General features: G+C 45.9%; 7 non-coding genes and 46 pseudogenes across 7 annotated transcripts; all 53 read left to right on the top strand.

Moving 5' to 3' along the window:
• The first annotated feature begins 268 nt into the window (after positions 1 to 268).
• On the top strand, positions 269 to 387 carry LOC140276042 (5S ribosomal RNA; annotated as a pseudogene).
• A 269-nt stretch (positions 388 to 656) lies between these two features.
• Positions 657 to 775, top strand: LOC140301189 (5S ribosomal RNA; annotated as a pseudogene).
• A 272-nt stretch (positions 776 to 1047) lies between these two features.
• On the top strand, positions 1048 to 1166 carry LOC140311608 (5S ribosomal RNA; annotated as a pseudogene).
• A 269-nt stretch (positions 1167 to 1435) lies between these two features.
• On the top strand, positions 1436 to 1554 carry LOC140307857 (5S ribosomal RNA; annotated as a pseudogene).
• Positions 1555 to 1826: 272 nt separating this feature from the next.
• LOC140295412 (5S ribosomal RNA) lies at positions 1827 to 1945 on the top strand (annotated as a pseudogene).
• Positions 1946 to 2217: 272 nt separating this feature from the next.
• On the top strand, positions 2218 to 2336 carry LOC140277066 (5S ribosomal RNA; annotated as a pseudogene).
• A 269-nt stretch (positions 2337 to 2605) lies between these two features.
• Positions 2606 to 2724, top strand: LOC140273590 (5S ribosomal RNA; annotated as a pseudogene).
• Positions 2725 to 2993: 269 nt separating this feature from the next.
• Positions 2994 to 3112, top strand: LOC140288749 (5S ribosomal RNA; annotated as a pseudogene).
• Positions 3113 to 3381: 269 nt separating this feature from the next.
• LOC140298833 (5S ribosomal RNA) lies at positions 3382 to 3500 on the top strand. The gene has a single exon (XR_011914437.1). It is a non-coding gene; the product is annotated as a 5S ribosomal RNA (ribosomal RNA).
• Positions 3501 to 3770: 270 nt separating this feature from the next.
• LOC140290710 (5S ribosomal RNA) lies at positions 3771 to 3889 on the top strand (annotated as a pseudogene).
• A 269-nt stretch (positions 3890 to 4158) lies between these two features.
• Positions 4159 to 4277, top strand: LOC140294579 (5S ribosomal RNA; annotated as a pseudogene).
• Positions 4278 to 4546: 269 nt separating this feature from the next.
• On the top strand, positions 4547 to 4665 carry LOC140274155 (5S ribosomal RNA; annotated as a pseudogene).
• A 269-nt stretch (positions 4666 to 4934) lies between these two features.
• On the top strand, positions 4935 to 5053 carry LOC140273581 (5S ribosomal RNA; annotated as a pseudogene).
• Positions 5054 to 5322: 269 nt separating this feature from the next.
• On the top strand, positions 5323 to 5441 carry LOC140278478 (5S ribosomal RNA; annotated as a pseudogene).
• Positions 5442 to 5710: 269 nt separating this feature from the next.
• On the top strand, positions 5711 to 5829 carry LOC140298832 (5S ribosomal RNA). The gene has a single exon (XR_011914436.1). It is a non-coding gene; the product is annotated as a 5S ribosomal RNA (ribosomal RNA).
• Positions 5830 to 6099: 270 nt separating this feature from the next.
• Positions 6100 to 6218, top strand: LOC140290709 (5S ribosomal RNA; annotated as a pseudogene).
• Positions 6219 to 6487: 269 nt separating this feature from the next.
• On the top strand, positions 6488 to 6606 carry LOC140294578 (5S ribosomal RNA; annotated as a pseudogene).
• Positions 6607 to 6875: 269 nt separating this feature from the next.
• On the top strand, positions 6876 to 6994 carry LOC140274144 (5S ribosomal RNA; annotated as a pseudogene).
• A 269-nt stretch (positions 6995 to 7263) lies between these two features.
• Positions 7264 to 7382, top strand: LOC140273576 (5S ribosomal RNA; annotated as a pseudogene).
• A 269-nt stretch (positions 7383 to 7651) lies between these two features.
• Positions 7652 to 7770, top strand: LOC140299226 (5S ribosomal RNA; annotated as a pseudogene).
• Positions 7771 to 8042: 272 nt separating this feature from the next.
• Positions 8043 to 8161, top strand: LOC140295410 (5S ribosomal RNA; annotated as a pseudogene).
• Positions 8162 to 8433: 272 nt separating this feature from the next.
• LOC140277060 (5S ribosomal RNA) lies at positions 8434 to 8552 on the top strand (annotated as a pseudogene).
• Positions 8553 to 8821: 269 nt separating this feature from the next.
• On the top strand, positions 8822 to 8940 carry LOC140273570 (5S ribosomal RNA; annotated as a pseudogene).
• A 269-nt stretch (positions 8941 to 9209) lies between these two features.
• On the top strand, positions 9210 to 9328 carry LOC140288748 (5S ribosomal RNA; annotated as a pseudogene).
• A 269-nt stretch (positions 9329 to 9597) lies between these two features.
• LOC140298831 (5S ribosomal RNA) lies at positions 9598 to 9716 on the top strand. Its single transcript, XR_011914435.1, has one exon. It is a non-coding gene; the product is annotated as a 5S ribosomal RNA (ribosomal RNA).
• A 270-nt stretch (positions 9717 to 9986) lies between these two features.
• On the top strand, positions 9987 to 10105 carry LOC140290708 (5S ribosomal RNA; annotated as a pseudogene).
• Positions 10106 to 10374: 269 nt separating this feature from the next.
• LOC140294575 (5S ribosomal RNA) lies at positions 10375 to 10493 on the top strand (annotated as a pseudogene).
• A 269-nt stretch (positions 10494 to 10762) lies between these two features.
• On the top strand, positions 10763 to 10881 carry LOC140274133 (5S ribosomal RNA; annotated as a pseudogene).
• Positions 10882 to 11150: 269 nt separating this feature from the next.
• Positions 11151 to 11269, top strand: LOC140273565 (5S ribosomal RNA; annotated as a pseudogene).
• A 269-nt stretch (positions 11270 to 11538) lies between these two features.
• On the top strand, positions 11539 to 11657 carry LOC140288747 (5S ribosomal RNA; annotated as a pseudogene).
• Positions 11658 to 11926: 269 nt separating this feature from the next.
• On the top strand, positions 11927 to 12045 carry LOC140293383 (5S ribosomal RNA). Its single transcript, XR_011912666.1, has one exon. It is a non-coding gene; the product is annotated as a 5S ribosomal RNA (ribosomal RNA).
• Positions 12046 to 12315: 270 nt separating this feature from the next.
• LOC140290707 (5S ribosomal RNA) lies at positions 12316 to 12434 on the top strand (annotated as a pseudogene).
• Positions 12435 to 12703: 269 nt separating this feature from the next.
• LOC140294574 (5S ribosomal RNA) lies at positions 12704 to 12822 on the top strand (annotated as a pseudogene).
• A 269-nt stretch (positions 12823 to 13091) lies between these two features.
• On the top strand, positions 13092 to 13210 carry LOC140274122 (5S ribosomal RNA; annotated as a pseudogene).
• A 269-nt stretch (positions 13211 to 13479) lies between these two features.
• LOC140273552 (5S ribosomal RNA) lies at positions 13480 to 13598 on the top strand (annotated as a pseudogene).
• A 269-nt stretch (positions 13599 to 13867) lies between these two features.
• On the top strand, positions 13868 to 13986 carry LOC140288746 (5S ribosomal RNA; annotated as a pseudogene).
• A 269-nt stretch (positions 13987 to 14255) lies between these two features.
• LOC140298830 (5S ribosomal RNA) lies at positions 14256 to 14374 on the top strand. The gene has a single exon (XR_011914434.1). It is a non-coding gene; the product is annotated as a 5S ribosomal RNA (ribosomal RNA).
• Positions 14375 to 14644: 270 nt separating this feature from the next.
• LOC140288326 (5S ribosomal RNA) lies at positions 14645 to 14763 on the top strand (annotated as a pseudogene).
• Positions 14764 to 15035: 272 nt separating this feature from the next.
• On the top strand, positions 15036 to 15154 carry LOC140289287 (5S ribosomal RNA; annotated as a pseudogene).
• Positions 15155 to 15811: 657 nt separating this feature from the next.
• Positions 15812 to 15930, top strand: LOC140271959 (5S ribosomal RNA; annotated as a pseudogene).
• A 269-nt stretch (positions 15931 to 16199) lies between these two features.
• On the top strand, positions 16200 to 16318 carry LOC140298967 (5S ribosomal RNA). Its single transcript, XR_011914559.1, has one exon. It is a non-coding gene; the product is annotated as a 5S ribosomal RNA (ribosomal RNA).
• A 269-nt stretch (positions 16319 to 16587) lies between these two features.
• On the top strand, positions 16588 to 16706 carry LOC140289005 (5S ribosomal RNA; annotated as a pseudogene).
• Positions 16707 to 16975: 269 nt separating this feature from the next.
• Positions 16976 to 17094, top strand: LOC140288745 (5S ribosomal RNA; annotated as a pseudogene).
• Positions 17095 to 17363: 269 nt separating this feature from the next.
• LOC140298829 (5S ribosomal RNA) lies at positions 17364 to 17482 on the top strand. Its single transcript, XR_011914433.1, has one exon. It is a non-coding gene; the product is annotated as a 5S ribosomal RNA (ribosomal RNA).
• A 270-nt stretch (positions 17483 to 17752) lies between these two features.
• On the top strand, positions 17753 to 17871 carry LOC140290706 (5S ribosomal RNA; annotated as a pseudogene).
• A 269-nt stretch (positions 17872 to 18140) lies between these two features.
• On the top strand, positions 18141 to 18259 carry LOC140294573 (5S ribosomal RNA; annotated as a pseudogene).
• A 269-nt stretch (positions 18260 to 18528) lies between these two features.
• On the top strand, positions 18529 to 18647 carry LOC140294619 (5S ribosomal RNA; annotated as a pseudogene).
• Positions 18648 to 18916: 269 nt separating this feature from the next.
• Positions 18917 to 19035, top strand: LOC140273546 (5S ribosomal RNA; annotated as a pseudogene).
• A 269-nt stretch (positions 19036 to 19304) lies between these two features.
• LOC140288742 (5S ribosomal RNA) lies at positions 19305 to 19423 on the top strand (annotated as a pseudogene).
• Positions 19424 to 19692: 269 nt separating this feature from the next.
• Positions 19693 to 19812, top strand: LOC140317787 (5S ribosomal RNA; annotated as a pseudogene).
• A 270-nt stretch (positions 19813 to 20082) lies between these two features.
• LOC140290705 (5S ribosomal RNA) lies at positions 20083 to 20201 on the top strand (annotated as a pseudogene).
• Positions 20202 to 20470: 269 nt separating this feature from the next.
• Positions 20471 to 20589, top strand: LOC140303411 (5S ribosomal RNA; annotated as a pseudogene).
• Positions 20590 to 20861: 272 nt separating this feature from the next.
• Positions 20862 to 20980, top strand: LOC140290861 (5S ribosomal RNA; annotated as a pseudogene).
• The last annotated feature ends 256 nt before the right edge of the window (positions 20981 to 21236 follow it).

Here is a 21236-nt window from a genome sequence, read left to right as displayed (position 1 = left end):
TTTCTCTTCTCTCTACCACCTGCATGTCTTTTGTTGCAATGTCTGATCACCCTGTGACACATGAGGAAGTTGGTCATCTTCAGCTGCTGCTGTTTTGTTGGCTGACACGAAGTGATCTGAGAGTCTCAGTTTCAGTTGCAGAGAATGATCACATCAGAGAAGATGATATGCCCGCTACACATCAGCCTTTCTCTGCAATTATCTGGGTGCATAGAGGAACCGTATGATTCCAGTACCTATATAATGCACATTTGTCAGAGACATTGTTGCTTACGGCCACACAACCCTGAACATGCCCGACCTCGTCTGATCTCGGAAGCCAAGCAGGGTTGGGCCTGGTTTGTACTTGGATGGAAGACCTCTTCGGAATACCAGGTGTTGTAAGCTTTTTCTCTTCTCTCTACCACCTGCATGTCTTTTGTTGCAATGTCTGATCACCCTGTGACACATGAGGAAGTTGGTCATCTTCAGCTTCTGCTGCTTTGTTGGCAGACACAAAGTGATCTGAGAGTCTCAGTTTCAGCTCGAGAGAATAATCACGTCAGGGAAGAAGATGTGCCCACTACTTATCAGCCTTTCTCGGCAATTATCTGGTTGCATAGAGGAACCGTATGATTCCAGTACCTATATAATGCACATTTGTCAGAGACATTGTTGCTTACGGCCACACCACCCTGAACATGCCCGACCTCGTCTGATCTCGGAAGCCAAGCAGGGTTGAGCCTGCTTAGTACTTGGATGGGAGACTACTTGGGAATACCAGGTGCTGTAAGCTTCTTCTCTTCTCTCTACCACCTGCATGTCTTTTGTTGCAACGTCTGATCATCCTGTGACACATGAGGAAGTTGGTCATCTTCAGCAGCTGCTGCTTCTTTGTTGTTAGACACGAAGTGATCTGAGAGTCTCAGTTTCAGCTGCAGAGAATAATCACATCAGGGAAGAAGATGTGCCCACTACAAGTCAGCCTTTCTCTGCAATTATCTGGTTACATAGAAGAAGTGTATGATTCCAGTACCTATATAATGCACATTTGTCACAGCTATTGTTGCTTACGGCCGCACCACCCTGAATATGCCCGACCTCGTCTGATCTTGGAAGCCAAGGAGGGTTGGGCCTGGTTAGTACTTGGATGGAAGACCTCTTGGGAATACCAGGTGCTGTAAGCTTTTTCTCTTCTCTCTACCACCTGCATGTCTTTTTTTGCAACGTCTGATCACCCTGTGACACATGAGGAAGTTGGTCATCTTCAGCTGCTGCTGCTTTGTTGGCAGACACGAAGTGATCTGAGAGTCTCAGTTTCAGCTGCAGAGAATGATCACATCAGGGAAGAAGATGTGCCCATAACAAGTGAGCCTTTCTCGGAAATTATCTGGTTACATAGAGGAAGTGTATGATTCCAGTACTTATATAATGCACATTTGTCACAGAAATTGTTCCTTACGGCCACACCACCCTGAATATGCCCGACCTCGTCTGATCTCGGAAGCTAAGAAGGGTTGGGCCTGGTTAGTACTTCAATGGGAGACTGCTTGGGAATACCAGGTGCTGTAAGCGTTTTCTCTTCTCTCTACAACCTGCATGTCTTTTATTGCAACGTCTGATCACCCTGTGACACATGAGGAAGTTGGTCATCTTCAGCAGCTGCTGCTGCTTTGTTGGAAGACACGAAGTGATCTGAGAGTCTCAGTTTCAGCTGAAGAGAATAATCACGTCAGGGAAGATGATGTGCCCACTACACATCAGCCTTTCTCAGCAATTATCTGGTTACATAGAGGAACCGTATGATTCCTGTACTTATATAATGCACATTTGTCACAGACATTGTTGCTTACGGCCACACCACCCTCAATATGCCTGACCTCGTCTGATCTCGGAAGCCAAGCAGGGTTGGTTCTGGTTAGTACTTGGGTGGGAGACCGCTTGAAAATACCATTTGCTGTAAGCTTTTTCTCTTCTCTCTACAACCTGCATGTCTTTTGTTGCAACGTCTGATCACCCTGTGACACATGAGGAAGTTGATCATCTTCAGCTGCTGCTGCTGCTTTGTTGGCAGACATGAAGTGATCTGAGAGTCTCAGTTTCAGCTCCAGAGAATAATCACATCAAGGAGGAAGATGTGCCCACTAAGAGTCAGCCTTTCTCGGCAATTATCTGGTTACATAGAGGAAGTGTATGATTCCAGTACCTATATAATACACATTTGTACCAGATATTGTTGCTTACAGCCACACCACCCTGAATAAGCTCGACCTCGTCTGATCTCGGAAGCCAAGCAGGGTTGGGCCTGGTTAGTTCTTGAATGGGAGACTGCTTGCGAATACCAGGTGCTGTAAGCTTTTTCTCTTCTCTCTACAACCTGCATGTCTTTTGTTGCAATGTCTGATCACCCTGTGACACATGAGGAAGTTGGTCATCTTCAGCTTCTGCCGCTTTGTTGGCAGACACGAAGTGATCTGAGAGTCTCATTTTCAGCTGGAGAAAATTATCACGTCAGGGAACAAGATGTGCCCACTATATATCAGCCTTTTTCGGCAATTATCTTGTTACATAGAGGAACCATATGATTCCATTGCCTATATAATGCACATTTGTCACAGAGATTGTTGCTTACGGCCAAACCACCCTGAATATGTCTGACCTCGTTTGATCTCAGAAGCCAAGGAGGGTTGGGCCTGGTTAGTACTTTGATGAGAGACCGCTTGGGAATACCAGGTGCTGTAAGCTTTTTCTCTTCTCTCTACCACCTGCATGTCTTTTGTTGCAACGTCTGATCGCCCTGTGACACATGAGGAAGTTGGTCATCTTCAGCTGCTGCTGCTTTGTTGGCAGACACAAAGTGATCTGAGAGTCTCAGTTTCAGTTGCAGAGAATGATCACATCAGAGAAGATGATTTACCCGCTACACATCAGCTTTTCTCGGCAATTATCTGGTTGCATAGAGGAACCGTATGATTCCAGTACCTATATAATGGACATTTGTCAGAGACATTGCTGCTTACGGCCACACCACCCGGAACATGCCTGACCTCGTCTGATCTCGGAAGCCAAGCAGGGTTGGGCCTGGTTAGTACTTGGATGGGAGACCGCTTGGGATTATCAGGTGATGTAAGCTTTTTCTCTTCTCTCAACCACCTGCATGTCTTTTGTTGCAACGTCTGATCACCCTGTGACACATGAGGAAGTTGGTCATCTTCATTTTCTGCTGCTTTGTTGGCAGACACGAAGTGATCTTAGAGTCTCATTTTCAGCTGGAGAAAATGATCACGTCAGGGAACAAGATGTGCCCACTACATATCAGCCTTTCTTGGCAATTATATGGTTGCATAGAGGAACCGTATGATTCCAGTACCTATATAATGCACATTTGTCACAGACATTGTTACTTACGGCCACACCACCCTGAATATGCCCAACCTCGTCTGATCTTGGAAGCCAAGCACGGTTGGGCCTGGTTAGTACTTGGATGGGAGACCGCTTGGGAATACCAGGTGCTGTAAGCTTTTTCTCTTCTCTCAACCACCTGCATGTCTTTTGTTGCAACGTCTGATCACCCTGTGACACATGAGGAAGTTGGTCATCTTCAGCTGCTGCTGCTTTGTTAGCAGACACGAAGTGATCTTAGAGTCTCATTTTCAGCTGGAGAAAATTATCACGTCAGGGAACAAGATGTGCCCACTATATATCAGCCTTTTTTTGGCAATTATCTTGTTACATAGAGGAACCATATGATTCCATTGCCTATATAATGCACATTTGTCACAGAGATTGTTGCTTACGGCCAAACCACCCTGAATATGTCTGACCTCGTCTGATCTCAGAAGCCAAGGAGGGTTGGGCCTGGTTAGTACTTTGATGAGAGACTGCTTGGGAATACCAGGTGCTGTAAGCGTTTTCTCTTCTCTCTACAACCTGCATGTCTTTTGTTGCAACGTCTGATCACCCTGTGACACATGAGGAAGTTGGTCATCTTCAGCTGCTGCTGCTTTGTTGGAAGACACGAAGTGATCTGAGAGTCTCAGTTTCAGCTGAAGAGAATAATCACGTCAGGGAAGAAGATGTGCCCACTACACATCAGCCTTTCTCAGCAATTATCTGGTTACATAGAGGAACCGTATGATTCCTGTACTAATATAATGCACTTTTGTCAGACACATTGTTGCTTACGGCCACACCACCCTGAACATACCCGCCCTCGTCTGATCTCGGAAGCCAAGCAGCGTTGAGCCTGCTTAGTACTTGGATGGGAGACTGCTTGGGAATACCAGGTGCTGTAAGTGTTTTCTCTTCTCTCTACAACCTGCATGTCTTTTGTTGCAACATCTGATCACCCTGTGACACATGAGGAAGTTGGTCATCTTCAGCTGCTCCTGCTTTGTTGGCTGACACAAAGTGATCTGAGAGTCTCAGTTTCAGTTGCAGAGAATGATCACATCAGAGAAGATGATTTGCCCGCTACACATCAGCCTTTCTCGGCAATTATCTGGTTGCATAGAGGAACCGTATGATTCCAGTACCTATATAATGCACATTTGTCACAGACATTGTTACTTACGGCCACACCACCCTGAATATGCCCGACCTCGTCTGATCTCAGAACCCAAGCAGGGTTGGGCCTTGTTAGTACTTGGATGGGAGACCGCTTGGGAATACCAGGTGCTGTAAGCTTTTTCTCTTCTCTCAACCACCTGCATGTCTTTTGTTGCAACGTCTGATCACCCTGTGACACATGAGGAAGTTGGTCATCTTCAGCTGCTGCTGCTTTGTTGGCAGACACGAAGTGATCTTAGAGTCTCATTTTCAGCTGGAGAAAATTATCACGTCAGGGAACAAGATGTGCCCACTATATATCAGCCTTTTTCGGCAATTATCTTGTTACATAGAGGAACCATATGATTCCATTGCCTATATAATGCACATTTGTCACAGAGATTGTTGCTTACGGCCAAACCACCCTGAATATGTCTGACCTCGTTTGATCTCAGAAGCCAAGGAGGGTTGGGCCTGGTTAGTACTTTGATGAGAGACCGCTTGGGAATACCAGGTGCTGTAAGCTTTTTCTCTTCTCTCTACCACCTGCATGTCTTTTGTTGCAACGTCTGATCGCCCTGTGACACATGAGGAAGTTGGTCATCTTCAGCTGCTGCTGCTTTGTTGGCAGACACAAAGTGATCTGAGAGTCTCAGTTTCAGTTGCAGAGAATGATCACATCAGAGAAGATGATTTACCCGCTACACATCAGCTTTTCTCGGCAATTATCTGGTTGCATAGAGGAACCGTATGATTCCAGTACCTATATAATGCACATTTGTCAGAGACATTGCTGCTTACGGCCACACCACCCGGAACATACCTGACCTCGTCTGATCTCGGAAGCCAAGCAGGGTTGGGCCTGGTTAGTACTTGGATGGGAGACCGCTTGGGATTATCAGGTGATGTAAGCTTTTTCTCTTCTCTCAACCACCTGCATGTCTTTTGTTGCAACGTCTGATCACCCTGTGACACATGAGGAAGTTGGTCATCTTCATTTTCTGCTGCTTTGTTGGCAGACACGAAGTGATCTTAGAGTCTCATTTTCAGCTGGAGAAAATGATCACGTCAGGGAACAAGATGTGCCCACTACATATCAGCCTTTCTTGGCAATTATATGGTTGCATAGAGGAACCGTATGATTCCAGTACCTATATAATGCACATTTGTCACAGACATTGTTACTTACGGCCACACCACCCTGAATATGCCCAACCTCGTCTGATCTTGGAAGCCAAGCACGGTTGGGCCTGGTTAGTACTTGGATGGGAGACCGCTTGGGAATACCAGGTGCTGTAAGCTTTTTCTCTTCTCTCAACCACCTGCATGTCTTTTGTTGCAACGTCTGATCACCCTGTGACACATGAGGAAGTTGGTCATCTTCAGCTGCTGCTGCTTTGTTGGCAGACACGAAGTGATCTTAGAGTCTCATTTTCAGCTGGAGAAAATTATCACGTCAGGGAACAAGATGTGCCCACTATATATCAGCCTTTTTTTGGCAATTATCTTGTTACATAGAGGAACCATATGATTCCATTGCCTATATAATGCACATTTGTCACAGAGATTGTTGCTTACGGCCAAACCACCCTGAATATGTCTGACCTCGTCTGATCTCAGAAGCCAAGGAGGGTTGGGCCTGGTTAGTACTTTGATGAGAGACTGCTTGGGAATACCAGGTGCTGTAAGCGTTTTCTCTTCTCTCTACAACCTGCATGTCTTTTGTTGCAACGTCTGATCACCCTGTGACACATGAGGAAGTTGGTCATCTTCAGCTGCTGCTGCTTTGTTGGAAGACACGAAGTGATCTGAGAGTCTCAGTTTCAGCTGAAGAGAATAATCACGTCAGGGAAGAAGATGTGCCCACTACACATCAGCCTTTCTCAGCAATTATCTGGTTACATAGAGGAACCGTATGATTCCTGTACTAATATAATGCACTTTTGTCAGACACATTGTTGCTTACGGCCACACCACCCTGAACATACCCGCCCTCGTCTGATCTCGGAAGCCAAGCAGCGTTGAGCCTGCTTAGTACTTGGATGGGAGACTGCTTGGGAATACCAGGTGCTGTAAGTGTTTTCTCTTCTCTCTACAACCTGCATGTCTTTTGTTGCAACATCTGATCACCCTGTGACACATGAGGAAGTTGGTCATCTTCAGCTGCTCCTGCTTTGTTGGCTGACACAAAGTGATCTGAGAGTCTCAGTTTCAGTTGCAGAGAATGATCACATCAGAGAAGATGATTTGCCCGCTACACATCAGCCTTTCTCGGCAATTATCTGGTTGCATAGAGGAACCGTATGATTCCAGTACCTATATAATGCACATTTGTCACAGACATTGTTACTTACGGCCACACCACCCTGAATATGCCCGACCTCGTCTGATCTCAGAACCCAAGCAGGGTTGGGCCTTGTTAGTACTTGGATGGGAGACCGCTTGGGAATACCAGGTGCTGTAAGCTTTTTCTCTTCTCTCAACCACCTGCATGTCTTTTGTTGCAACGTCTGATCACCCTGTGACACATGAGGAAGTTGGTCATCTTCAGCTGCTGCTGCTTTGTTGGCAGACACGAAGTGATCTTAGAGTCTCATTTTCAGCTGGAGAAAATTATCACGTCAGGGAACAAGAGGTGCCCACTATATATCAGCCTTTTTCGGCAATTATCTTGTTACATAGAGGAACCATATGATTCCATTGCCTATATAATGCACATTTGTCACAGAGATTGTTGCTTACGGCCAAACCACCCTGAATATGTCTGACCTCGTTTGATCTCAGAAGCCAAGGAGGGTTGGGCCTGGTTAGTACTTTGATGAGAGACCGCTTGGGAATACCAGGTGCTGTAAGCTTTTTCTCTTCTCTCTACCACCTGCATGTCTTTTGTTGCAACGTCTGATCGCCCTGTGACACATGAGGAAGTTGGTCATCTTCAGCTGCTGCTGCTTTGTTGGCAGACACAAAGTGATCTGAGAGTCTCAGTTTCAGTTGCAGAGAATGATCACATCAGAGAAGATGATTTACCCGCTACACATCAGCTTTTCTCGGCAATTATCTGGTTGCATAGAGGAACCGTATGATTCCAGTACCTATATAATGCACATTTGTCAGAGACATTGCTGCTTACGGCCACACCACCCTGAATATGCCCGACCTCGTCTGATCTCGGAAGCTAAGAAGGGTTGGGCCTGGTTAGTACTTCAATGGGAGACTGCTTGGGAATACCAGGTGCTGTAAGCGTTTTCTCTTCTCTCTACAACCTGCATGTCTTTTGTTGCAACGTCTGATCACCCTGTGACACATGAGGAAGTTGGTCATCTTCAGCAGCTGCTGCTGCTTTGTTGGAAGACACGAAGTGATCTGAGAGTCTCAGTTTCAGCTGAAGAGAATAATCACGTCAGGGAAGATGATGTGCCCACTACACATCAGCCTTTCTCAGCAATTATCTGGTTACATAGAGGAACCGTATGATTCCTGTACTTATATAATGCACATTTGTCACAGACATTGTTGCTTACGGCCACACCACCCTCAATATGCCTGACCTCGTCTGATCTCGGAAGCCAAGCAGGGTTGGTTCTGGTTAGTACTTGGGTGGGAGACCGCTTGAAAATACCATTTGCTGTAAGCTTTTTCTCTTCTCTCTACAACCTGCATGTCTTTTGTTGCAACGTCTGATCACCCTGTGACACATGAGGAAGTTGATCATCTTCAGCTGCTGCTGCTGCTTTGTTGGCAGACATGAAGTGATCTGAGAGTCTCAGTTTCAGCTCCAGAGAATAATCACATCAAGGAGGAAGATGTGCCCACTAAGAGTCAGCCTTTCTCGGCAATTATCTGGTTACATAGAGGAAGTGTATGATTCCAGTACCTATATAATACACATTTGTACCAGATATTGTTGCTTACAGCCACACCACCCTGAATAAGCTCGACCTCGTCTGATCTCGGAAGCCAAGCAGGGTTGGGCCTGGTTAGTTCTTGAATGGGAGACTGCTTGCGAATACCAGGTGCTGTAAGCTTTTTCTCTTCTCTCTACAACCTGCATGTCTTTTGTTGCAATGTCTGATCACCCTGTGACACATGAGGAAGTTGGTCATCTTCAGCTTCTGCCGCTTTGTTGGCAGACACGAAGTGATCTGAGAGTCTCATTTTCAGCTGGAGAAAATTATCACGTCAGGGAACAAGATGTGCCCACTATATATCAGCCTTTTTCGGCAATTATCTTGTTACATAGAGGAACCATATGATTCCATTGCCTATATAATGCACATTTGTCACAGAGATTGTTGCTTACGGCCAAACCACCCTGAATATGTCTGACCTCGTTTGATCTCAGAAGCCAAGGAGGGTTGGGCCTGGTTAGTACTTTGATGAGAGACCGCTTGGGAATACCAGGTGCTGTAAGCTTTTTCTCTTCTCTCTACCACCTGCATGTCTTTTGTTGCAACGTCTGATCGCCCTGTGACACATGAGGAAGTTGGTCATCTTCAGCTGCTGCTGCTTTGTTGGCAGACACAAAGTGATCTGAGAGTCTCAGTTTCAGTTGCAGAGAATGATCACATCAGAGAAGATGATTTACCCGCTACACATCAGCTTTTCTCGGCAATTATCTGGTTGCATAGAGGAACCGTATGATTCCAGTACCTATATAATGGACATTTGTCAGAGACATTGCTGCTTACGGCCACACCACCCGGAACATGCCTGACCTCGTCTGATCTCGGAAGCCAAGCAGGGTTGGGCCTGGTTAGTACTTGGATGGGAGACCGCTTGGGATTATCAGGTGATGTAAGCTTTTTCTCTTCTCTCAACCACCTGCATGTCTTTTGTTGCAACGTCTGATCACCCTGTGACACATGAGGAAGTTGGTCATCTTCATTTTCTGCTGCTTTGTTGGCAGACACGAAGTGATCTTAGAGTCTCATTTTCAGCTGGAGAAAATGATCACGTCAGGGAACAAGATGTGCCCACTACATATCAGCCTTTCTTGGCAATTATATGGTTGCATAGAGGAACCGTATGATTCCAGTACCTATATAATGCACATTTGTCACAGACATTGTTACTTACGGCCACACCACCCTGAATATGCCCAACCTCGTCTGATCTTGGAAGCCAAGCACGGTTGGGCCTGGTTAGTACTTGGATGGGAGACCGCTTGGGAATACCAGGTGCTGTAAGCTTTTTCTCTTCTCTCAACCACCTGCATGTCTTTTGTTGCAACGTCTGATCACCCTGTGACACATGAGGAAGTTGGTCATCTTCAGCTGCTGCTGCTTTGTTGGCAGACACGAAGTGATCTTAGAGTCTCATTTTCAGCTGGAGAAAATTATCACGTCAGGGAACAAGATGTGCCCACTATATATCAGCCTTTTTTTGGCAATTATCTTGTTACATAGAGGAACCATATGATTCCATTGCCTATATAATGCACATTTGTCACAGAGATTGTTGCTTACGGCCAAACCACCCTGAATATGTCTGACCTCGTCTGATCTCAGAAGCCAAGGAGGGTTGGGCCTGGTTAGTACTTTGATGAGAGACTGCTTGGGAATACCAGGTGCTGTAAGCGTTTTCTCTTCTCTCTACAACCTGCATGTCTTTTGTTGCAACGTCTGATCACCCTGTGACACATGAGGAAGTTGGTCATCTTCAGCTGCTGCTGCTTTGTTGGAAGACACGAAGTGATCTGAGAGTCTCAGTTTCAGCTGAAGAGAATAATCACGTCAGGGAAGAAGATGTGCCCACTACACATCAGCCTTTCTCAGCAATTATCTGGTTACATAGAGGAACCGTATGATTCCTGTACTAATATAATGCACTTTTGTCAGACACATTGTTGCTTACGGCCACACCACCCTGAACATACCCGCCCTCGTCTGATCTCGGAAGCCAAGCAGCGTTGAGCCTGCTTAGTACTTGGATGGGAGACTGCTTGGGAATACCAGGTGCTGTAAGTGTTTTCTCTTCTCTCTACAACCTGCATGTCTTTTGTTGCAACATCTGATCACCCTGTGACACATGAGGAAGTTGGTCATCTTCAGCTGCTCCTGCTTTGTTGGCTGACACAAAGTGATCTGAGAGTCTCAGTTTCAGTTGCAGAGAATGATCACATCAGAGAAGATGATTTGCCCGCTACACATCAGCCTTTCTCGGCAATTATCTGGTTGCATAGAGGAACCGTATGATTCCAGTACCTATATAATGCACATTTGTCACAGACATTGTTACTTACGGCCACACCACCCTGAATATGCCCGACCTCGTCTGATCTCAGAACCCAAGCAGGGTTGGGCCTTGTTAGTACTTGGATGGGAGACCGCTTGGGAATACCAGGTGCTGTAAGCTTTTTCTCTTCTCTCAACCACCTGCATGTCTTTTGTTGCAACGTCTGATCACCCTGTGACACATGAGGAAGTTGGTCATCTTCAGCTGCTGCTGCTTTGTTGGCAGACACGAAGTGATCTTAGAGTCTCATTTTCAGCTGGAGAAAATTATCACGTCAGGGAACAAGATGTGCCCACTATATATCAGCCTTTTTCGGCAATTATCTTGTTACATAGAGGAACCATATGATTCCATTGCCTATATAATGCACATTTGTCACAGAGATTGTTGCTTACGGCCAAACCACCCTGAATATGTCTGACCTCGTTTGATCTCAGAAGCCAAGGAGGGTTGGGCCTGGTTAGTACTTTGATGAGAGACCGCTTGGGAATACCAGGTGCTGTAAGCTTTTTCTCTTCTCTCTACCACCTGCATGTCTTTTGTTGCAACGTCTGATCGCCCTGTGACACATGAGGAAGTTGGTCATCTTCAGCTGCTGCTGCTTTGTTGGCAGACACAAAGTGATCTGAGAGTCTCAGTTTCAGTTGCAGAGAATGATCACATCAGAGAAGATGATTTACCCGCTACACATCAGCTTTTCTCGGCAATTATCTGGTTGCATAGAGGAACCGTATGATTCCAGTACCTATATAATGCACATTTGTCAGAGACATTGCTGCTTACGGCCACACCACCCGGAACATGCCTGACCTCGTCTGATCTCGGAAGCCAAGCAGGGTTGGGCCTGGTTAGTACTTGGATGGGAGACCGCTTGGGATTATCAGGTGATGTAAGCTTTTTCTCTTCTCTCAACCACCTGCATGTCTTTTGTTGCAACGTCTGATCACCCTGTGACACATGAGGAAGTTGGTCATCTTCATTTTCTGCTGCTTTGTTGGCAGACACGAAGTGATCTTAGAGTCTCATTTTCAGCTGGAGAAAATGATCACGTCAGGGAACAAGATGTGCCCACTACATATCAGCCTTTCTTGGCAATTATATGGTTGCATAGAGGAACCGTATGATTCCAGTACCTATATAATGCACATTTGTCACAGACATTGTTACTTACGGCCACACCACCCTGAATATGCCCAACCTCGTCTGATCTTGGAAGCCAAGCAGGGTTGGGCCTGGTTAGTACTTGGATGGGAGACCGCTTGGGAATACCAGGTGCTGTAAGCTTTTTCTCTTCTCTCAACCACCTGCATGTCTTTTGTTGCAACGTCTGATCACCCTGTGACACATGAGGAAGTTGGTCATCTTCAGCTGCTGCTGCTTTGTTGGCAGACACGAAGTGATCTTAGAGTCTCATTTTCAGCTGGAGAAAATTATCACGTCAGGGAACAAGATGTGCCCACTATATATCAGCCTTTTTTTGGCAATTATCTTGTTACATAGAGGAACCATATGATTCCATTGCCTATATAATGCACATTTGTCACAGAGATTGTTGCTTACGGCCAAACCACCCTGAATATGTCTGACCTCGTCTGATCTCAGAAGCCAAGGAGGGTTGGGCCTGGTTAGTACTTTGATGAGAGACTGCTTGGGAATACCAGGTGCTGTAAGCGTTTTCTCTTCTCTCTACAACCTGCATGTCTTTTGTTGCAACGTCTGATCACCCTGTGACACATGAGGAAGTTGGTCATCTTCAGCTGCTGCTGCTTTGTTGGAAGACACGAAGTGATCTGAGAGTCTCAGTTTCAGCTGAAGAGAATAATCACGTCAAGGAAGAAGATGTGCCCACTACACATCAGCCTTTCTCAGCAATTATCTGGTTACATAGAGGAACCGTATGATTCCTGTACTAATATAATGCACTTTTGTCAGACACATTGTTGCTTACGGCCACACCACCCTGAACATACCCGCCCTCGTCTGATCTCGGAAGCCAAGCAGCGTTGAGCCTGCTTAGTACTTGGATGGGAGACTGCTTGGGAATACCAGGTGCTGTAAGTGTTTTCTCTTCTCTCTACAACCTGCATGTCTTTTGTTGCAACATCTGATCACCCTGTGACACATGAGGAAGTTGGTCATCTTCAGCTGCTCCTGCTTTGTTGGCTGACACAAAGTGATCTGAGAGTCTCAGTTTCAGTTGCAGAGAATGATCACATCAGAGAAGATGATTTGCCCGCTACACATCAGCCTTTCTCGGCAATTATCTGGTTGCATAGAGGAACCGTATGATTCCAGTACCTATATAATGCACATTTGTCACAGACATTGTTACTTACGGCCACACCACCCTGAATATGCCCGACCTCGTCTGATCTCAGAACCCAAGCAGGGTTGGGCCTTGTTAGTACTTGGATGGGAGACCGCTTGGGAATACCAGGTGCTGTAAGCTTTTTCTCTTCTCTCAACCACCTGCATGTCTTTTGTTGCAACGTCTGATCACCCTGTGACACATGAGGAAGTTGGTCATCTTCAGCTGCTGCTGCTTTGTTGGCAGACACGAAGTGATCTTAGAGTCTCATTTTCAGCTGGAGAAAATTATCACGTCAGGGAACAAGATGTGCCCACTATATATCAGCCTTTTTCGGCAATTATCTTGTTACATAGAGGAACCATATGATTCCATTGCCTATATAATGCACATTTGTCACAGAGATTGTTGCTTACGGCCAAACCACCCTGAATATGTCTGACCTCGTTTGATCTCAGAAGCCAAGGAGGGTTGGGCCTGGTTAGTACTTTGATGAGAGACCGCTTGGGAATACCAGGTGCTGTAAGCTTTTTCTCTTCTCTCTACCACCTGCATGTCTTTTGTTGCAACGTCTGATCGCCCTGTGACACATGAGGAAGTTGGTCATCTTCAGCTGCTGCTGCTTTGTTGGCAGACACAAAGTGATCTGAGAGTCTCAGTTTCAGTTGCAGAGAATGATCACATCAGAGAAGATGATTTACCCGCTACACATCAGCTTTTCTCGGCAATTATCTGGTTGCATAGAGGAACCGTATGATTCCAGTACCTATATAATGCACATTTGTCAGAGACATTGCTGCTTACGGCCACACCACCCGGAACATGCCTGACCTCGTCTGATCTCGGAAGCCAAGCAGGGTTGGGCCTGGTTAGTACTTGGATGGGAGACCGCTTGGGATTATCAGGTGATGTAAGCTTTTTCTCTTCTCTCAACCACCTGCATGTCTTTTGTTGCAACGTCTGATCACCCTGTGACACATGAGGAAGTTGGTCATCCTCATTTTCTGCTGCTTTGTTGGCAGACACGAAGTGATCTTAGAGTCTCATTTTCAGCTGGAGAAAATGATCACGTCAGGGAACAAGATGTGCCCACTACATATCAGCCTTTCTTGGCAATTATATGGTTGCATAGAGGAACCGTATGATTCCAGTACCTATATAATGCACATTTGTCACAGACATTGTTACTTACGGCCACACCACCCTGAATATGCCCAACCTCGTCTGATCTTGGAAGCCAAGCACGGTTGGGCCTGGTTAGTACTTGGATGGGAGACCGCTTGGGAATACCAGGTGCTGTAAGCTTTTTCTCTTCTCTCAACCACCTGCATGTCTTTTGTTGCAACGTCTGATCACCCTGTGACACATGAGGAAGTTGGTCATCTTCAGCTGCTGCTGCTTTGTTGGCAGACACGAAGTGATCTTAGAGTCTCATTTTCAGCTGGAGAAAATTATCACGTCAGGGAACAAGATGTGCCCACTATATATCAGCCTTTTTTTGGCAATTATCTTGTTACATAGAGGAACCATATGATTCCATTGCCTATATAATGCACATTTGTCACAGAGATTGTTGCTTACGGCCAAACCACCCTGAATATGTCTGACCTCGTCTGATCTCAGAAGCCAAGGAGGGTTGGGCCTGGTTAGTACTTTGATGAGAGACTGCTTGGGAATACCAGGTGCTGTAAGCTTTTTCTCTACTCTCTACCACCTTCATGTCTTTTGTGGCAACGTCTGATCCTCCTGTGACACATGAGGAAGTTGGTCATCTTCAGCTGCTTTTGCGTCTTTGTTGGCAGACACGAAGTGATCTGAGAGTGTCAATTTCAGCTGCAGAGAATAATCACATCAGGGAAGAAGATGTGCCCACTACAAGTCAGCCTTTCTGGGCAATTATCTGGTTACATAGAGGAAGTGTATGATTCCAGTACCTATATAATGCACATTTGTCACAGATATTGTTGCTTACGGCCACACCACCCTGAATAAGCCCGACCTTGTCTGATCTTGGAAGTCAAGCAGGTTTGGGCCTGGTTAGTACTTGGATGGAAGACTGCTTGGGAATACCAGGTGCTGTAAGCTTTTTCTCTTCTCTCTACCACCTGCATGTCTTTTGTTGCAACGTCTGATCACCCTGTGACACATGAGGAAGTTGGTCATCTTCAGCTGCTGCTGCTTTGTTGGCAGACACAAAGTGATCTGAGAGTCTCATTTTCAGCTGGAGAGAATTATCACGTCAGGGAAGAAGATGTGCCCACTACATATCAGCCTTTCTCGGCAATTATCTGGTTACATAGAGGAAGTGTATGATTCCATTGCCTATATAATGCACATTTGTCACAGAGATTGTTACTTACGGACAAACCACCCTGAATATGTCTGACCTTGTCTGATCTCGGAAGCCAAGGAGGGCTGGTTCTGGTTAGTACTTTGATGGGACACCGCTTGGGAATACCAGGTGATGTAATCTTTTTCTCTTCTCTCTACCACCTGCATGTATTTTGTTGCAACGTCTGATCGCCCTGTGACACATGAGGAAGTTGGTCATCTTCAGCTGCTGCTGCTTTGTTGGCAGACACGAAGTGATCTGAGAGTCTCATTTTCAGCTGGAGAGAATAATCACGTCAGGGAAGAAGATGTGTCCACTATTTATCAGCCTTTCTCTGCAATTATCTGGTTATATAGAGGAAACGTATGATTCCAGTACCTATACAATTTACATTTGTCAGAGACATTGTTGCTTACGGCCACACCACCCTGAATATGCCCGACCTCGTCTGATCTCGAAAGCCAAGCAGGGTTGTGCCTGGTTAGTACTTGGATGGGAGACCGCTTGGGATTATCAGGTGCTGTAAGCTTTTTCTCTTCTCTCAACCACCTGCATGTCTTTTGTTGCAACGTCTGATCACCCTGTGACACATGAGGAAGTTGGTCATCTTCATTTTCTGCTGCTTTGTTGGCAGACACGAAGTGATCTTAAAGTCTCATTTTCAGCTGGAGAAAATTATCACGTCAGGGAACAAGATGTGCCCACTACATATCAGCCTTTCTTGGCAATTATATGGTTGCATAGAGGAACCGTATGATTCCAGTACCTATATAATGCACATTTGTCACAAACATTGTTACTTACGGCCACACCACCCGGAATATGCCCAACCTCGTCTGATCTTGGAAGCCAAGCAGGGTTGGGCCTGGTTAGTACTTGGATGGGAGACCGCTTGGGAATACCAGGTGCTGTAAGCTTTTTCTCTTCTCTCAACCACCTGCATGTCTTTTGTTGCAACGTCTGATCACCCTGTGACACATGAGGAAGTTGGTCATCTTCAGCTGCTGCTGCTTTGTTGGCAGACACGAAGTGATCTTAGAGTCTCATTTTCAGCTGGAGAAAATTATCACGTCAGGGAACAAGATGTGCCCACTATATATCAGCCTTTTTCGGCAATTATCTTGTTACATAGAGGAACCATATGATTCCATTGCCTATATAATGCACATTTGTCACAGAGATTGTTGCTTACGGCCAAACCACCCTGAATATGTCTGACCTCGTTTGATCTCAGAAGCCAAGGAGGGTTGGGCCTGGTGAGTACTTTGATGAGAGACCGCTTGGGAATACCAGGTGCTGTAAGCTTTTTCTCTTCTCTCTACCACCTGCATGTCTTTTGTTGCAACGTCTGATCGCCCTGTGACACATGAGGAAGTTGGTCATCTTCAGCTGCTGCTGCTTTGTTGGCAGACACAAAGTGATCTGAGAGTCTCAGTTTCAGTTGCAGAGAATGATCACATCAGAGAAGATGATTTAGCCGCTACACATCAGCTTTTCTCGGCAATTATCTGGTTGCATAGAGGAACCGTATGATTCCAGTACCTATATAATGGACATTTGTCAGAGACATTGCTGCTTACGGCCACACCACCCGGAACATGCCTGACCTCGTCTGATCTCGGAAGCCAAGCAGGGTTGGGCCTGGTTAGTACTTGGATGGGAGACCGCTTGGGATTATCAGGTGATGTAAGCTTTTTCTCTTCTCTCAACCACCTGCATGTCTTTTGTTGCAACGTCTGATCACCCTGTGACACATGAGGAAGTTGGTCATCTTCATTTTCTGCTGCTTTGTTGGCAGACACGAAGTGATCTTAGAGTCTCATTTTCAGCTGGAGAAAATGATCACGTCAGGGAACAAGATGTGCCCACTACATATCAGCCTTTCTTGGCAATTATATGGTTGCATAGAGGAACCGTATGATTCCAGTACCTATATAATGCACATTTGTCACAGACATTGTTACTTACGGCCACACCACCCTGAATATGCCCAACCTCGTCTGATCTTGGAAGCCAAGCACGGTTGGGCCTGGTTAGTACTTGGATGGGAGACCGCTTGGGAATACCAGGTGCTGTAAGCTTTTTCTCTTCTCTCAACCACCTGCATGTCTTTTGTTGCAACGTCTGATCACCCTGTGACACATGAGGAAGTTGGTCATCTTCAGCTGCTGCTGCTTTGTTGGCAGACACGAAGTGATCTTAGAGTCTCATTTTCAGCTGGAGAAAATTATCACGTCAGGGAACAAGATGTGCCCACTATATATCAGCCTTTTTTTGGCAATTATCTTGTTACATAGAGGAACCATATGATTCCATTGCCTATATAATGCACATTTGTCACAGAGATTGTTGCTTACGGCCAAACCACCCTGAATATGTCTGACCTCGTCTGATCTCAGAAGCCAAGGAGGGTTGGGCCTGGTTAGTACTTTGATGAGAGACTGCTTGGGAATACCAGGTGCTGTAAGCGTTTTCTCTTCTCTCTACAACCTGCATGTCTTTTGTTGCAACGTCTGATCACCCTGTGACACATGAGGAAGTTGGTCATCTTCAGCTGCTGCTGCTTTGTTGGAAGACACGAAGTGATCTGAGAGTCTCAGTTTCAGCTGAAGAGAATAATCACGTCAGGGAAGAAGATGTGCCCACTACACATCAGCCTTTCTCAGCAATTATCTGGTTACATAGAGGAACCGTATGATTCCTGTACTAATATAATGCACTTTTGTCAGACACATTGTTGCTTACGGCCACACCACCCTGAACATACCCGCCCTCGTCTGATCTCGGAAGCCAAGCAGCGTTGAGCCTGCTTAGTACTTGGATGGGAGACTGCTTGGGAATACCAGGTGCTGTAAGTGTTTTCTCTTCTCTCTACAACCTGCATGTCTTTTGTTGCAACATCTGATCACCCTGTGACACATGAGGAAGTTGGTCATCTTCAGCTGCTCCTGCTTTGTTGGCTGACACAAAGTGATCTGAGAGTCTCAGTTTCAGTTGCAGAGAATGATCACATCAGAGAAGATGATTTGCCCGCTACACATCAGCCTTTCTCGGCAATTATCTGGTTGCATAGAGGAACCGTATGATTCCAGTACCTATATAATGCACATTTGTCACAGACATTGTTACTTACGGCCACACCACCCTGAATATGCCCGACCTCGTCTCATCTCAGAACCCAAGCAGGGTTGGGCCTTGTTAGTACTTGGATGGGAGACCGCTTGGGAATACCAGGTGCTGTAAGCTTTTTCTCTTCTCTCAACCACCTGCATGTCTTTTGTTGCAACGTCTGATCACCCTGTGACACATGAGGAAGTTGGTCATCTTCAGCTGCTGCTGCTTTGTTGGCAGACACGAAGTGATCTTAGAGTCTCATTTTCAGCTGGAGAAAATTATCACGTCAGGGAACAAGATGTGCCCACTATATATCAGCCTTTTTCGGCAATTATCTTGTTACATAGAGGAACCATATGATTCCATTACCTATATAATGCACATTTGTCACAGAGATTGTTGCTTACGGCCAAACCACCCTGAATATGTCTGACCTCGTTTGATCTCAGAAGCCAAGGAGGGTTGGGCCTGGTTAGTACTTTGATGAGAGACCGCTTGGGAATACCAGGTGCTGTAAGCTTTTTCTCTTCTCTCTACCACCTGCATGTCTTTTGTTGCAACGTCTGATCGCCCTGTGACACATGAGGAAGTTGGTCATCTTCAGCTGCTGCTGCTTTGTTGGCAGACACAAAGTGATCTGAGAGTCTCAGTTTCAGTTGCAGAGAATGATCACATCAGAGAAGATGATTTACCCGCTACACATCAGCTTTTCTCGGCAATTATCTGGTTGCATAGAGGAACCGTATGATTCCAGTACCTATATAATGCACATTTGTCAGAGACATTGCTGCTTACGGCCACACCACCCGGAACATGCCTGACCTCGTCTGATCTCGGAAGCCAAGCAGGGTTGGGCCTGGTTAGTACTTGGATGGGAGACCGCTTGGGATTATCAGGTGATGTAAGCTTTTTCTCTTCTCTCAACCACCTGCATGTCTTTTGTTGCAACGTCTGATCACCCTGTGACACATGAGGAAGTTGGTCATCTTCATTTTCTGCTGCTTTGTTGGCAGACACGAAGTGATCTTAGAGTCTCATTTTCAGCTGGAGAAAATGATCACGTCAGGGAACAAGATGTGCCCACTACATATCAGCCTTTCTTGGCAATTATATGGTTGCATAGAGGAACCGTATGATTCCAGTACCTATATAATGCACATTTGTCACAGACATTGTTACTTACGGCCACACCACCCTGAATATGCCCAACCTCGTCTGATCTTGGAAGCCAAGCACGGTTGGAGCCTGGTTAGTACTTGGATGGGAGACCGCTTGGGAATACCAGGTGCTGTAAGCTTTTTCTCTTCTCTCAACCACCTGCATGTCTTTTGTTGCAACGTCTGATCACCCTGTGACACATGAGGAAGTTGGTCATCTTCAGCTGCTGCTGCTTTGTTGGCAGACACGAAGTGATCTTAGAGTCTCATTTTCAGCTGGAGAAAATTATCACGTCAGGGAACAAGATGTGCCCACTATATATCAGCCTTTTTTTGGCAATTATCTTGTTACATAGAGGAACCATATGATTCCATTGCCTATATAATGCACATTTGTCACAGAGATTGTTGCTTACGGCCAAACCACCCTGAATATGTCTGACCTCGTCTGATCTCAGAAGCCAAGGAGGGTTGGGCCTGGTTAGTACTTTGATGAGAGACTGCTTGGGAATACCAGGTGCTGTAAGCGTTTTCTCTTCTCTCTACAACCTGCATGTCTTTTGTTGCAACGTCTGATCACCCTGTGACACATGAGGAAGTTGGTCATCTTCAGCTGCTGCTGCTTTGTTGGAAGACACGAAGTGATCTGAGAGTCTCAGTTTCAGCTGAAGAGAATAATCACGTCAGGGAAGAAGATGTGCCCACTACACATCAGCCTTTCTCAGCAATTATCTGGTTACATAGAGGAACCGTATGATTCCTGTACTAATATAATGCACTTTTGTCAGAGACATTGCTGCTTACGGCCACACCACCCGGAACATGCCTGACCTCGTCTGATCTTGGAAGCCAAGCAGGGTTGGGCCTGGTTAGTACTTGCATGGGAGACCACTTGGGAATACCAGGTGCTGTAAGCTTTTTCTCTACTCTCTACCACCTTCATGTCTTTTGTGGCAACGTCTGATCCTCCTGTGACACATGAGGAAGTTGGTCATCTTCAGCTGCTTTTGCGTCTTTGTTGGCAGACACGAAGTGATCTGAGAGTGTCAATTTCAGCTGCAGAGAATAATCACATCAGGGAAGAAGATGTGCCCACTACAAGTCAGCCTTTCTGGGCAATTATCTGGTTACATAGAGGAAGTGTATGATTCCAGTACCTATATAATGCACATTTGTCACAGATATTGTTGCTTACGGCCACACCACCCTGAATAAGCCCGACCTTGTCTGATCTTGGAAGTCAAGCAGGTTTGGGCCTGGTTAGTACTTGGATGGAAGACTGCTTGAGAATACCAGGTGCTGTAAGCTTTTTCTCTTCTCTCTACCACCTGCATGTCTTTTGTTGCAACGTCTGATCACCCTGTGACACATGAGGAAGTTGGTCATCTTCAGCTGCTGCTGCTTTGTTGGCAGACACAAAGTGATCTGAGAGTCTCATTTTCAGCTGGAGAGAATTATCACGTCAGGGAAGAAGATGTGCCCACTACATATCAGCCTTTCTCGGCAATTATCTGGTTACATAGAGGAAGTGTATGATTCCATTGCCTATATAATGCACATTTGT

This window comes from Leuresthes tenuis, unplaced genomic scaffold, assembly GCF_036924035.1.
Source record: "Leuresthes tenuis unplaced genomic scaffold, fLeuTen1.0.hap1 SCAF_1, whole genome shotgun sequence".
Classification (NCBI taxonomy): Eukaryota; Metazoa; Chordata; class Actinopteri; order Atheriniformes; family Atherinopsidae; genus Leuresthes; species Leuresthes tenuis.
The sequence above is the reverse complement of the archived record's forward strand: the minus strand, read 5'-3'. Positions and strand labels throughout refer to the sequence as shown.